Consider the following 14424-nt stretch of genomic DNA (forward strand, 5'->3'; position numbering starts at 1 on the left):
CCTCTCCTGCCCCTTTATCTTCCCATGCATGTTTTGATAAAAATGAGGGAAAAAAGATGTTTTGTGAGAAATTTCCTTGGTTTCCCAAGGCTGTATGGTGAAACACAAAGATGTTTTGGCCAGGTTTCCTCCTTCGTCTCACTTCTCTGACACACAATAGAGCCCCATTCTGGTGGCAGGAAGCGATTACTCATGGTATCTCTGGCAAAGGAACATTTCCATTGAAAAATAGTTTTTGGAAAACTCACTTGTTTTCCATTGGCCTTAAAAAGACCATTGACTGAAAAGGCCTCTCCACTTGAAATCCTGGTTTAAGGTCAGGAGCCTTGTCTGAATTCAGCAGCATCTCAGTATCACTGAAGGAGGGGACAGTTTCCCAAGGATGATTTGGGCTCCTTATCACTTCTTCCATTTGCCTTCCCCAGCCTACCACATCGTCTCAAATCACACCCAGCCAGCTAACCCCACTACAAGCCACTAAATCAGATCAGCAGCTGCCTGTGCATGAAAGTCCTATCCCAGGCAAAAAATAAGGGGGGAAAAAAAAAAAAGGGCCTTAAATATTCTTCAGGATGCAAAAAATGGGCTTGTATCACAAAGCAAAAGAAATATTTTCCATCACCACAATGAAATATTTATTAATAGCAGACACTAAATAATCTAGTACAGACTTGTTCACCAGAGTGCAGATTTTAGCGGGAGTCTCTGAGAACCAAAGCCCATTTAATTGTAATGAATAATAGCACAGATTTCCTATATTTGGGCTCATATTTTGCAAAAAGCATTAGCAAGTAAACATGGATATTCCCAAACTGTGAATATTTAGTTAAGTTCTATTCTGATGTTTCTTGTTCTGAATATTACTCTATGAATTATTAAATGGCAACTGATTTTCATAAGGATGAAATTTTTTTGTTTGCAAAAATTGCTACTTTCTTCCACCTGAAGCTAAATCCACTACACATGGAGACAACTAGAGGCAATATATTCTTGAAAAGGAACGTAAGATCCGAGCCAAAGTATATATCGGATGAAAACCAGAAATGCTGCTTTTGTTCGAGTGTCATACACCCATAACGGCTTCAGACAAATGAAGATTTTTACCAAATGGCTTACTAGTATCAAAAGTTCATGAGTAGAAATAGCTTAGTTGGGCACATGCTACTGACCGAGCATTTTCACTTTACATCTCATGTCTCTGACCAGAAATACACAAAAAACCCATATCCCAAATGCAGAGTGGAGGGGACAAAGAAGAGGGGTCTGGAGAGGAGAAACCAAGTGCTCTCCACGTGTGGGTCACTGCACTGGGAGGGGAAGCTCCATCCCGAGCTGCTGCATGGCACCAAAAAGCCCATCTCACGCTGGGTGGTGGAGGGGAGCCAAGAACACGTGCCCAGGTGGAAACCCCATGCCCTGCACTAAAACACCAACTTTCCCTCACCGCACTTGCTTAAAACTCTCCCACTCTTTCTTTCCTTTGAGACTGGACACTGCTGGGGGCAGCAACTCCTCCCTGTGGGTTTGTATGAGACCCAAGAAAATGATCAAGGCCTCACAAGAGCTTCATCTGTGCTCATGTCTCCACGGAGATGAGGGGTGCTCATGTCACAGCGGTGTTATTAGCAAAGAGACAGATAGAGGACAGACCTCCAGCAGCTGAATTCTCAGGGGGGAAAGGAAGGGGATACTTTTAAACTTACATAATAAAAGTATAATCTACAGTAAGCATTAAACGGTGGTCGCAACAGAGGTGTAAAAGTGCAGAGGAATGATTAACAATGACGCCATTTCACAGAGTCAGCTACTCGCACTCCTGCTCCCAGAACTGTCCCTACGATTGTCACGCAGGCACAGTGGAAATACCTTTTACTCCTGTAGAAAACATTTTTCTAATACAGAGCCTATATAGAGAAGGAAGACAAAGAAGATACATGTGCCTATAGCTTCCCATGCCAGGCTCGCTGCTCAGACCTGTGGGCACGTACTGATGCTGCCAAGTGGTCAAGCCTTTGCTGCTGTTTGCACGGCAATTTGCATGGCATAGCTCATACTGTTTCATGATTTATTTTTTTCCAAAAATGATGCTATTTGACAAGTACCAAGTGACAGTGGCAAACCTATTTAACCTCTCTACTGCTGGGTTGTGTTGAAAGCTGAGGCTAGACTTATAGATACCTTACAATTGTCCTGCCTATTTTAACACACCATACATAAAGCTGCAAATCAGCCTGACAGCATGGAGAAGCCTCTGATTAGACAGCAAACTTCACTTTCTGTCCTTTTTAAGTGTAACATTTTCATTCTCACACATGTGCATGCTCATTTGGGAAGCATCTGACTAGTTCTGGCATCAGATTTGGACACCTTAATGTGTGCATCTTCCTCACAGTCTCATAGCACTGAATAACACATGAAGCTGCATTTGTCTAGAGGTCTGCTCAGTTCAGCCTGGGCGGGTGAAGAGGCAGATATTTATTTACACTGCTGCCAACAGGGCTGAGATCCTGACGGCCTGGTGCAGGGCGTGCGGTACCTGATTGCAAGCTGAGCCATTGGTTTCAGTGCAAGTCCTTGCAGAGCAAGGCACTGCTCAGCCAGAGCTGATGCCGGTCCTCGTCTTCAAGCCTTGTAGAGCTCAGCGCTGTTGGGGGCAACCAGAATGGCTGCCCTTTGCTAGCACTTCTCACCTGCTATCTGCAAAGCACTTGTATTTAGAACAGTAAACCACAACGCCTATGTAACGTTTGTCAGCAAATACTGGCTTTCAATGGCAAGTGCTAGTGATAAGCACAAATCCATTTGACAAACCACGTTCTGTTGTAGAAAGAAAACCAAACCCTTCCTGTAGAGGAAAACCATCCTTTAATGTTAGATAGCTTAGGGTTCGGCCTGCATACCCTTCTCTCTCCCTTACGGTGATACACTCTCCAAGAGGTAATGGGAGTGAAGTGATAGCTAGGTCATTCCTACAGCACAGAATAGATTTTGAATGGAAAATCCCATAATTTTCTTGTATAAACAAGTCCAAAATGCATTTATAGGATAGGTTTGGGTTTTTTCAGCTTGCAAGAGGGTTTTGAATTTTTTTTCCTCGCCACATGAACTGCCAACTAAACTGAGATGCAGAAATCCTAAATAAAAATTTAAAACCAACCACCAACTGTTTAGAAACCGAAAAAGAAACTCTACTAGGAAATCAGCCCTTTTAAGACAGTGTTCCAGTAAGATGCCAGGGACAGGTCACTTGGTTGTCTCATTGGAATAACCACATTTTAGGTTTTCAGAGTAAAATATATGAGGTTGGGCAGCCAAGAGGGTTAGTACAGGGCTCAGATTTTAACACAAACAAAGGGTAATCTGGTCTGGCGCAGTCTGGTCACTGCAGCAGTGTATCTGAAGGTTAGGTTTTATGTTTATTAGCATCATCCAGATGGCGTTTTATGTCCTTAATAACTTTGTCCCTGACTAAGCCATGAACCTACTGTTTGACAAACACCGTAGGAAATACCCATCAGCAGAAAAGCCATTTTGTAACGAGGGGTAGAGCCGGTATGTTTAAGATGCCTACAATTTACTTCTGTGTACCAGTCACCTTTTGCTGTGTACACTTAACATTGTAAAGTACTTTAAGCAGTTGTCCTTAAGCTAAGGGGTCTGGACAAATGAGTTCGGTATGTTTGCAGACACCTGGGAGCCCCGCAGCTCCTCCCAGCGCACCGCTGAGCGGCATGGGCTCCTCCTCGGCTGCTCACACCCGGGGCCCTCCATGTGCTCGGCCCCACCAAGGAAGGAGGGCCGAGGCTTTGGCAGGGCGCTGGGGCTGGCTCCCGCCCCCCCCCCCCCCCCCCCGCCCCTCACGCCCCGCCAGGCAATTCACATCAAGAATCTTGAGCTCAAGAGGTTATCTGCAAGTTGCGGCAAAACCACCTTTTTCACAAAGCTGTTATGACAATTCAATTCTCTCTGCTCACAGAGCGCCTTGCAGTCCCGGAGGGGAACGTGTTCTGTACTTGATTAGCAGAGATATCTTATCCCCAACATGTTGTCCCAAACACCGTATGCCTCACAGAACCTCCAGGACTTACTGTATTTTGATGACAGAGGAAAGCTCCACTTCTAATTAGTGGGACTTGTGACTTCATATGAAAAACTATTTTAGTTTCTAATTGTTAAAATAAAAGGACTGTTGACACTTACTTTAGCAAGACCATCCTTGCCCCACAGGACATCTCAGCAACCCAGTAGCTTCTTTCAGCACCTCAGAGGTGCACAAGTTATTCCACTTTCAATCTAAACTGAAAAATGTTTGATTTCTTCCTAGCTGCAAAACACATGGTCAAGACATTCCTCCAAAACGAGCAAAAGTTACCGCACGTTTGCAGAGAGCAAAGACCTGAGCGCAGCCCGCGCCGGGAGCTGGGGTGGGCAGGGCAGCCCGCTGAGCGCAGCCCCCGGCACGGCTCCCTGCCATGCGAGCGTTTGCACGCTCGTGACGGCTTGTACAGTCGTGACTTCATACCCAGGCAGCCTTGTGCGCAAATGCCTACATGACATTTTAAACCCGAGCTGTGGCCAGCTATCGTATACTGATCAAACGTATGGGCTAAAAGATAACGAGTTTAAACAATCCAGGAGGCTCTACATACTTGTTCTGCTGGTTTACTGAACTAATTGAAGTTAAATTGGTTCGGCCTCATGATTCAGACAAGACCAGAATGAATGTTAGCAGCACTTTTGGTGTTTCATGACACAATTTACTTCGAATTAAAGCAACTGGAAGAAACCTTGTGCTCGGGGAAGTATGTATGTATCGCTGTTGAAGTAGACTCTGGCAGTAGTGACATCAGCATGTTTTTTTTAGCATACGTTCGTCTTTTGCAGGGATATTTTGAGACCCTAAAAATGTCACTACAGAACTGTCCCAGTTTTTGATTTTGAAAATGTCACCTGTGTCATCGTTGGAACTGGGCTGTTATTTCCAGAACTAACCATTTGGGGAATGGTTTACGTGAAACTGAAACCTTAGCACCAGCTCTGCAGCGAAAGAGAGAAGGCAAAAGTGCTGGCGCTCGCACTGGTGCTGGAGTCATCCAGGAATTGGCTGGCTTACCTCAGGCCAGCCTTTCACTTGCCAGAATTCAGAAATTCACATTTCTTTTCAAATTTGCTATTTTCTTTAGGCATTCATTTTGAACGTGACCAGCTGTTCTCAGAACAGGGATCTGGAGCCATATTCTATATTTTTAGAGCAGGCATCTTTCCTGTTAAACAGAAAGATGAGAAACTCCAAATTAGAATATGGTTAGGAGGAACAGAAGAAAATTCACAAGTGCAAAGCTGCCGCTGTTCACCCAAAAGGCTTGCAATGAAGATGCAGGGTGACTTTCCTGACAACTCACAATGGTTTACCTGAAATGGGTGCAGAAAAGAAGCCAGGGCAACCACGCAAGAAAAAAACAGGTGACTAGGAGCCCCAGGGTCTGGTGTCATGATCAGCTGAAGGTACCAAAAGGGGCAGCCCCACCCTCACTACAGGCTTCTGCTCATCCCTTGGGCCAGCACCAACACTGACACGACTGTCTCAGGGACTAGATCAAGGATCTCATCAAGCTACAGGCTAACCTGGCCAAAAAAATCCAGTTTTGGACAGAGCGAGTCACTTGGCTGCTCCATAGTGTGCATACCGGTGCTGTCACAATGACTGGGGTGGGACTGGGAAGACAGGACTAGGATGGTCAGTAGGACAAGCATTTTTGGCAGCAAAGTGACAGCAAATGTGCAACCTGAGTAAAATTACCATGCATTTCCAATAGCACTGGAAATAATGAAGCCTGAGCTCGCTGGGCCTTGGGCTGTGAGCTGCTAGCCAAGTGTTGCAGGTACCTGGGACGTACAGCACGGCTTCTCCAGCCACGCTCACCCTCTGATGCCTGGTAACATCATGGCACGCTCTCTCCATCTGTCAAAACTGACAGAGCCTTTCTGCTCTAACCAACCACATATATTCCTAAAACTTGGAGGAAGTTAATTATCCTTGAGGCCTTCACTGCTTCAACCAGTTTGGTTGAGGATAGCCAACAGCTTCCACTGCCTTTGAATGTGGTAAAAAAATACACAAAACAATATTACTAAGCAATCCCATATCCTTAACAAATCATCCAACAGAAGAAACAAAACAATACGAAAAAACCCCCTTCAACACCAAGCTTAAGGGAAAAGTATCTAGAAGACCATCCCAGGGGCACTGTCTCCAAAATGCCTTTGTCTTGAGTGGTCCCTTCCCTCAAGAGGTCCCCAGCTCCTTTGGAGGCCAGCAATTTTATGCTGCTTTACAGGTGGGAAGCTGAAGAACAAAGGAGGAAGACACCGTGTGACTTCAGTGACCAGTAGAGGATCGAGTTTGTTTCCTTACCCACTAGGTAGCGCCACTTCTTTTTAGTTTATCTCTATGTTGTCCATCTTAAAAATTTGGAAAAAACCACATCATAAGCCCAAAATATTTAAATATTAGCTCATTCTTATAACCAAGCCTCAAAAGATCATCTATTATTGTTCATGTTGTTCCTAATTCTCACCAAGTTAACCAAAACGTCAAAAATGTTACATTTTTATAAAGCCCTACGTTTACCAGGGGACTGCACATGCATCTCCTATCATTTGGCCATTGTTAAGTATTACCCTTCTAGAGGAAAGCTTTGGTTTATTCCACGTGGCCACATTTCTGAAATGAATGACTTAGATTTGTAGCAAGGTAAGTTGAAAAGTTTCACTCATCTACTCTGTGCTGTCAGGCTATACAAATTCAGACTAAATGCTCTGTGGGAGACCTTACCCCTAATTAAGCATTTAACCGAGGGAGTTTATCCCCCTCAGTGGAGGTAGGACCCTTCCCTGTTCTGCTCCAGAATAAATTGCACTAAGCAGGACAACTTGGAGGAGATGCTTTAAAGGATGCTAAAATCTGCTCTCTTCTTGCCAGCCCTCGGCCAGCAGCATGAGTGGGGCACTGCCAGCACACAGACGAACTGTCCCACCTCCCACTTGAATACAAGGGGCCATCCACCCTGCACGCACAGCAGGTAAAATCCCCTTTCTTACAGGAACTCAGAGAAGGAGGGCTCCTTCAAAGGGCCTTCAAAGGTCCTTTCCTTCCTTTGAGAAGGAAGAAAGCAAAAAATTCAAGGTTGTATTTCAAGAGAGCGCCGCATGTTTTCCCAAACTCCTTCCAACTCTTGGCTGTAGGAGAACGTTTTAGATGAAGGTGAAAGAAGGTCTCTCATGCAAGCGGATGCCTGTTGTTCCCCCGTGTCATTCAGAAGAGATGGCCACTTGCAGCAGCGAGGGATTCGCACACAACATACTATACTATACACTACTCCCAGTCCCAAAGAAAAACATGGGCTCCAGTGAGTAATCCTGTGATAAGACAGAGTACATTTACTTTACATTTGTAATTTTAAAGATGAAAGGGTATGAAACACCCTTGGCTTGTTATTAGGAAATGCCTTGTTAGCCACTTTCTTTTGAATTCACTTAGTGCCATTTGTAGAAAAGCCATTTCTCCCCAGGAACCATTTCTTTTCAGAGTGCTTTTTCCCCTGCTTCCCAGCAATTTCTGTTTTCAGAGTAATGAAGACCAATGTGGTTCTCTTCTACACCATTTCACTACATTTATATTTTTTAAAATAATTGATCATATCTCTGTAATTTTATACTTTCATTCTAAAACATAGGATACATACAGTCACTACTCAGCATGGCCAGTGAATTATGGCTTATTTGGGATTTTAAATACAAAGATTATAAAGGCGTTGGTTAAAGTGCTGCCAAGTGAACTAAACTTAGTGTTCATGGTATCTGGCTAAATATATGTTTTTTAAGTAATAAGAAGGAGTTGTTATTGAAACTGCAATCATCTTTCACAATAAATACTGTTTTACTTGAAGGCTTCTATACAATAAAGTTATATCAGTACTTGGGTATGGTGTATTTATAATTAATGCAAATATAGGGAAAACATACTAATGTTTCTTAAACTGCATTTCTTTTTGTTTACGCTAATGCAAAGAATAATTTGGTGTGCCACATGCACCGAGGACCCATAAAGGCATGGCTGAATATTACGCAAAGATGTCACTCAGAGGTTATCAGCCTGGACAGCTGTAAGCAGGAGCATTCTCAAATGTAATCAGCGTATTAAGAGGAGGTAAGGCTCATGGACTGTCAATAGGGAAAGGCACGGGGGCTGAATGATGATGATGATATTGTTTAGACTGAGATTTCCTAGGTATATCCAAAACCATGTAAATACAGCCTAGGTGAACACTCCTGAGACCTGCTGAACTCATGCGAACTCTGCCAGGATGAAAGTTCTGCAAAATTAGCAACTAGCATTAAATTTCAGACACATGCACTCCAATGGAAAAATAAGCTTTATCACGAGATCTAAAAGCGAGGCTTATAAGCATTTAAAAATCAAAGTTTTGTTTTCTCTCTGCTGTAACTAAAGGCAATTGAAAAAACAGCACATTTTTACTTTTAAATATGTATATACACATTTAAATAATATACATATAAATATAAAACATGTATATTAAAAATATATACTACTTTCCTAAGCAGATCACAGTGACAAAGTACATACAGTAACAGGTTTGCCTGCAGTATCAGGTATGCAATAAGGAAAAGTTAAAAATGGTCCATTTATATGGGGGGAAGATTGAACAGAGTTTGCGATTGAGAGAGGTTAAGGGTTTGGGGTTTTTTTCCCTCTTGCATACAAAAAAAATTCTAGCTGTGGTTTCCGTCACCGAAAGTTGAACTTCACTTTTATAAAGCAACCTGCAAATTGCACTCACATATTTTATTAAAATCATGTCACTCATCCTGATGAGATCAATGAGGCATTAAACACATAAATAACTAAAGGATCAGGAGCCTGCATGGCTATTTATTGTAGTACCTTCTGTGTCTTTAGGGTTTACAAGACCCTATCTCCTGTTCTTGTACAGCAAGGGAATTAGTTTCCTTAAGACGTATCTTCCCTCTTTCAGGGAGACGCATTGCATGCATGCACGCACTTTAAAAGCCTTGAAGAAGGAAGAAGTTCTGGTGAAAGCAACCTGGGGTGTCCGGTTGTCACCACCAGAGTACCCCTTCAGACCCCCAAATCCAGCTGCCCTCACATAGCTGTCCCCATACGGAGGCCCCTTCTCACAGGACCTCTCCAGGCAGATGGGGACAAGATGGGCGCAGCTGGGCTGGGACCACGCAGGGATGCCAGCCTTCCCACTGGGGATGAAGCTGCGGGTCTGTCGTGAGACTTCTCTGCCTGCCCTGGCTCTGCCAGAAACGGGGTTGCTGCTTCCCATACAACATGGTGAGGAGGAGACAGCCCTGCTGCCCGTGCGGGTGCAGGCAGGCGAGGGACAGAGGGAGCGAGGGAGGAACCCACAGATTTGTCCTTCATCCCTGACTGCTCCATGGCTGAAACACATGAAAGCGTCAAACCCAAAAACGTCAGCACAGCGCCTGACATTTCAGACATACAAGTCTGTGAGAAACTCTCTGATTAACTGCCTCCGGGGAGTCTTCAGTCCTGGACCCCTTTCAAATGAGATGGTTTGTGGATGCAGGATGGAGAGCACATGTGGCACAGCAAGCCTTGCTTGCCCTTTGCCTCTGGGAGGGCCTGATGAAGGGGACGCCTTGGGGCCACGTGTCTTCCCTTGCCCCGCTCCCACTCCTCCCGCAAAACGCTGCGGGGCCACGTTGCCACCTGACATCGCCTGACACCCACCCAAAGCCAGCTGGTCCCTTCAACTCATTGGGCTCAGACTGAACCTGCTTTGGGAGGCTGCCCCAGCTGAGGAGCAGAGCCGGTGGGGACGGCCAGCGGAGCCTCCCCAAGACCCTCGCGTGAGCCAGGGACAGCTGCTGGTTGCGGTTCAGCATCACGTTAGAGCTGGTCCAGCTGCCTCAGTCAACAAGATATCTCACCGGAAAAAGGTGATTTTTAGAACTTGAAACTTTTTCATGTGAAAATGGCAGTTTTGACAAAGGCCTTTCATTCTGTGATGGAGATAATCAAAATGAAAAATCTCATCTTGAATCAAAATGAAAAGAAATGGAAAACTGAAACAGTTACACTTTCTGTTTTGACATTTCCCATTCAAAACTCCTCAGAATCCTTTCCCTGCTGTGTGAAAATGTTCCTTTTCTGATTTTTTTTTTTTGTTTGTTTCACTGGGGGAAAAGAATTTGGAAATGCTGACATTTCTTGCATGAGATATTTCAAGCTTTATCTAGAGAAATTGTGCCTACAAGTACACTGAGTAAGGCTTGGTTCCTTGCACCCCACCCCACGAGTATTTTAGAAGACTTCTTGGAAAATATCAAATTTAAATAATATCCTTCCAATATTAAAAGTAAAGTTAATGGGTTATATTTTTCTCTTTGAATCCAAACACTTTTCTGGGATTTCAAATATTAAAAGGTAACCAGATTTAAAACCAATTTCACAGCAGAAATCCTTCCATAGAAAATGATAGACCAGCTGATGCAACTGGCAAAATTCACACTTTTAATTAAAATGATTAAACACAAGAGACCCCATTGCCTGTTTTATGTATAAAACAACAACAAAGGAGGGATTTATGAAAGAAATATCATGTTTCTGTGTATCTTAAAGGAAAAGCTGAGAATTGAATTTAAATTGAGGATTTTTACGCGAGGTGTTGATACTCTTTCCTTCTCCAAACTACTAGCACAAATCTGAGACCAGCCCAACGTTCAAATTTTACGCTATCAAAGGCAATCTGGTGTTATACGTTTCCCCTATAAAATCTAGCTATGTATATACACTGGAAGTCTGTGTTAATTTCAATGATATTCCAGCAGTAAATACAACATGAAACGAATCTTTTCCTCAATGGTCAAAGGTATTCCTATTGCAAAACAAGTCTCCTCTGAAGTATTACGTATTTTTACTGTGCTCTTTTACAAGAAGTGTTACGCAACAATGATTTGTCGCATTTTATAATGCTGAACTCTGAAATGAGTAAAAAGCTTTCATGAGGAGATCAAGAGGAATATATATTTTTAGTAATATTAAATGTATTTATAGATTATTTTATACTCAGGTTCCCTGCAAAAATAATACCATATTCTGTCTATAGATCTTTCTCTTAAAAAGCTCAGAAGAGGCATCTTATTCATTTCCTGGGAAGCAATGCTCTTTATAAGAATTATTTGTAAATGCAGTTAAATTAACATCTTCAACTGCTTTTGCTCCACAATCATGAAAATAACTACACCCAGAATCATTTCACTTTAAAAAAGTCATTTTAGTCTAAAGTTTGGCAAAAAAATAAACTGAAATGCTTAGAAATTTACATTTTTGTCACTCCATAAATCAAAACTTACTTTACATATTAGAACAATTTTTGTGAGAATTTTGGATCTGAGCTGATAACCTTTTGCCAAGTTTTAACGAAATGCAAATTGAAACATCTGAGATATTAAACAGACAATCGAGGTTTATGGTTACATCATAAGATTATTGCCCAGTAACACTGCATACTATGGCCCCAATTCTGAAACACTCACAGGCTTTATGTATGCAAGCAACCCTGGTGAACACAAATATAAGTGCTAATATAACCTCATGGCATCGAGAACACAATGTTGTATCAGCAATTGACATGCAAACTGTTTTGCTAAGGGAACATTCCTCCAAAAGATGTAGGAGGGTGTATGTGTAGAAAAGGGCAGCAAACGATGGCAGGAGCTTAATTATAGTACCACTAATGGCAGGAAGAGAATACAGCGTTGAAGACAGCCAGCAGCGTTAGCTCAGAGCAGCGAGAGAGCGTACAGGACCAGCTCCCCGGCTTGTGGAAGCTGGAATGGGTTCGCTGGAGTCACGCTACACGGATTTTTACCAGATCAGGATCTGACCCATATCTGTAGAGGCTGTATGAAGCAATAAAGCCCACTGGCTGACAAAGAATGAAGACTAGATGCTCTCCTCGTGGGTCACCAAGGAGCATCCTGGCACTAATGTCTTCTCCCTCAGAAGCCCATGCTGTAGATGCACACCATAATGCAGACCTTATGTAGCGCTGAGGGAAGTGTTAATTAATATCTTTAATCATTACATACTACAGCAAGATAAGAATAAGTGGCTTGCTGGACATAAAATCTTTCCAGACACTGCACGTAGACTCTGCATGTAGACTGCATGTAGACTCACTGCATTACAGCCATTGCCCACTCCCACACCTCACAGAGGCAATGCTGATGTGCTCCTGGTCAGCCTGGGACTGCCTTTCACAATAGCCTCTGGGAAGAGCTAAGCATGCAAACCTTAATGCCTTTATGGTTCGTATTAATTCATCCTCGGCCTCTGTGAAAACTACAGACAAATTTCTGACAATGGAGAAATGGTTGTTTAAATGGACCGTTGTTAATAATGAAGGGTATGCAATACTCAAACAGTAAGAAAGGTCAGATCTGAAGAGAAGGGATTCACCTGGTGCTCAGAGGTACACTGATCCCAAACCCAGGTCCTCAGAGGGAATGACTGGCATGGGGCCTTCGGGTGAGGCTGGCTTCGGTTTCATGAACGGGGTGAGGTTCCTCCTCCCTTAGTGTCCAAAGCAGAGGAGGCAACAGCAAGCCCTTTGAGGGGGTCCACAGTATATTTACGAGAGGGTTGCCAAGAGCTAAAAAAATAGACGCACCGCAAACGGTTCACCGTGAGGTTACTAACCAGTGGATGTCCCCAAAGTCTTGTTCAGCTCTTCTAACCAAATAAATTGAGACTAAATTGTAGGCTAAGCTTTTCTCTGGTAGAAAAATGTTCCCACTCAAATTTCACTGTTCTAATTGCAGAAGCTAGAAATAAAAATACTTTCATTCAAATAACCAGCAGTCAAAATGCTTTCAGCTGGACTTTGCCTCCCAAAAGAAGCAAAGGTGCATGAAGGATGTTCTGTATTATCATTTTTATTGGCGTTACGGGCCAGGACCCCATAGGTGCTGTCCCACCACAAAACAAAGATGATTATCCCTACTTCAAATCATGATATTTTATTACAACAGTTTACAGTCCTTATTTAATCATCTCAGCATGTACTGCATGGAGTCTGCAGTGGAATCAATTCATTTCTAGCAAGTATTGGGCCAAATGGTGCTTTTACTCCCTGGAGGAGAGGTGGGGGTAAAATACAGAGAACAGCTGGGGCCACCCAGTAGTTCAGCAAGGCACTCTGACAGCAGCAATGGCAGATACAAGCAGAAAATATCTTTAAAGAGCCCTCAATTCTTCAGCAAAGCCATAATTATATTCTGAACATTTTTCCCATAATCATTTTCATCCAAAAATTTGCCAAAAAAATTCATCGTGAAAGGCGTAGAAATCTACATTTTTGACACTCCATAAATCAAAAGCTTATTTTACATAGCAGAACCAAACTGCAGTATATTTTACCTCAACCGTACTGTCTTTTAGCATTACCTGCTCCATTTCCAGACATGCGGATTTTTACATACCCTTCCACTGCTCCTCCTCAGATTTTTTTAAATTCACCATCCTCTTCATTAAAACATATAAAATATAATTTCTCAAAATCTACCCCCTTGAAGCCCAACGCGGCCCTTGGGCTGACCTAGCTCAGTTTCTGCCACGATGATGATGCAGAGCAACCCGGGATCACTCCCCCGCCACTTCCCATCCCTCCAGGTTCCTGTTGAGCTATTCCCCACAGGTTAGCAACACTCCCTCTCGCCCCAAAGGTGCAGTAAACCTTTTGTGAACGCACCCAACTGCACATGAGCGCAGGCCTGACTCCCAGCACAGCCACTTCATCCTGGAGGGCAGAAAGGTTTCCCTGGGGAGGATGCACTGAGGAGCATTCATTCCAAGAGGCGGGGTGAGCAAGTCCTCATTTTGTGTTAGTACATAAAGAGCGTTTGCTCTTCAGTTTCAACTCTGACTTCTTTTTTCAGTCAGAACGAGTCACCTTTTTATTTGGGAAACTGGATCATAAATTCATATAGTCCAACCGCACGCAAAACAAAACAAAATACAAGTAAATCTGAGAATAATAGCGACTTGCAGACACGATCAAGCTGGGTTTGATTTCTGTTATTTATCAAGAGTTAAGAAACCTCATTACCCTTCACCAGTCCCCTGAGCCATTAACTTTCACATTGAAAGCACCACATTCTTATAAGATTATGGGAATTTTCAGTTTAGAGAATCCAAAGCATTCTGCAGCTGAGCATATTTAGTTGCATTTTACAGTTCTATTTTAAAATAATACCACTACATCTGATACCCCATACTTGTCTGTGACAAATTTAATATGCAAACATCTTCCATGGCATAAACGGCATAGGAATGGCAATAACAATACG

This window comes from Mycteria americana, chromosome 9 (genome assembly GCF_035582795.1).
Source record: "Mycteria americana isolate JAX WOST 10 ecotype Jacksonville Zoo and Gardens chromosome 9, USCA_MyAme_1.0, whole genome shotgun sequence".
NCBI classification, from domain to species: Eukaryota; Metazoa; Chordata; class Aves; order Ciconiiformes; family Ciconiidae; genus Mycteria; species Mycteria americana.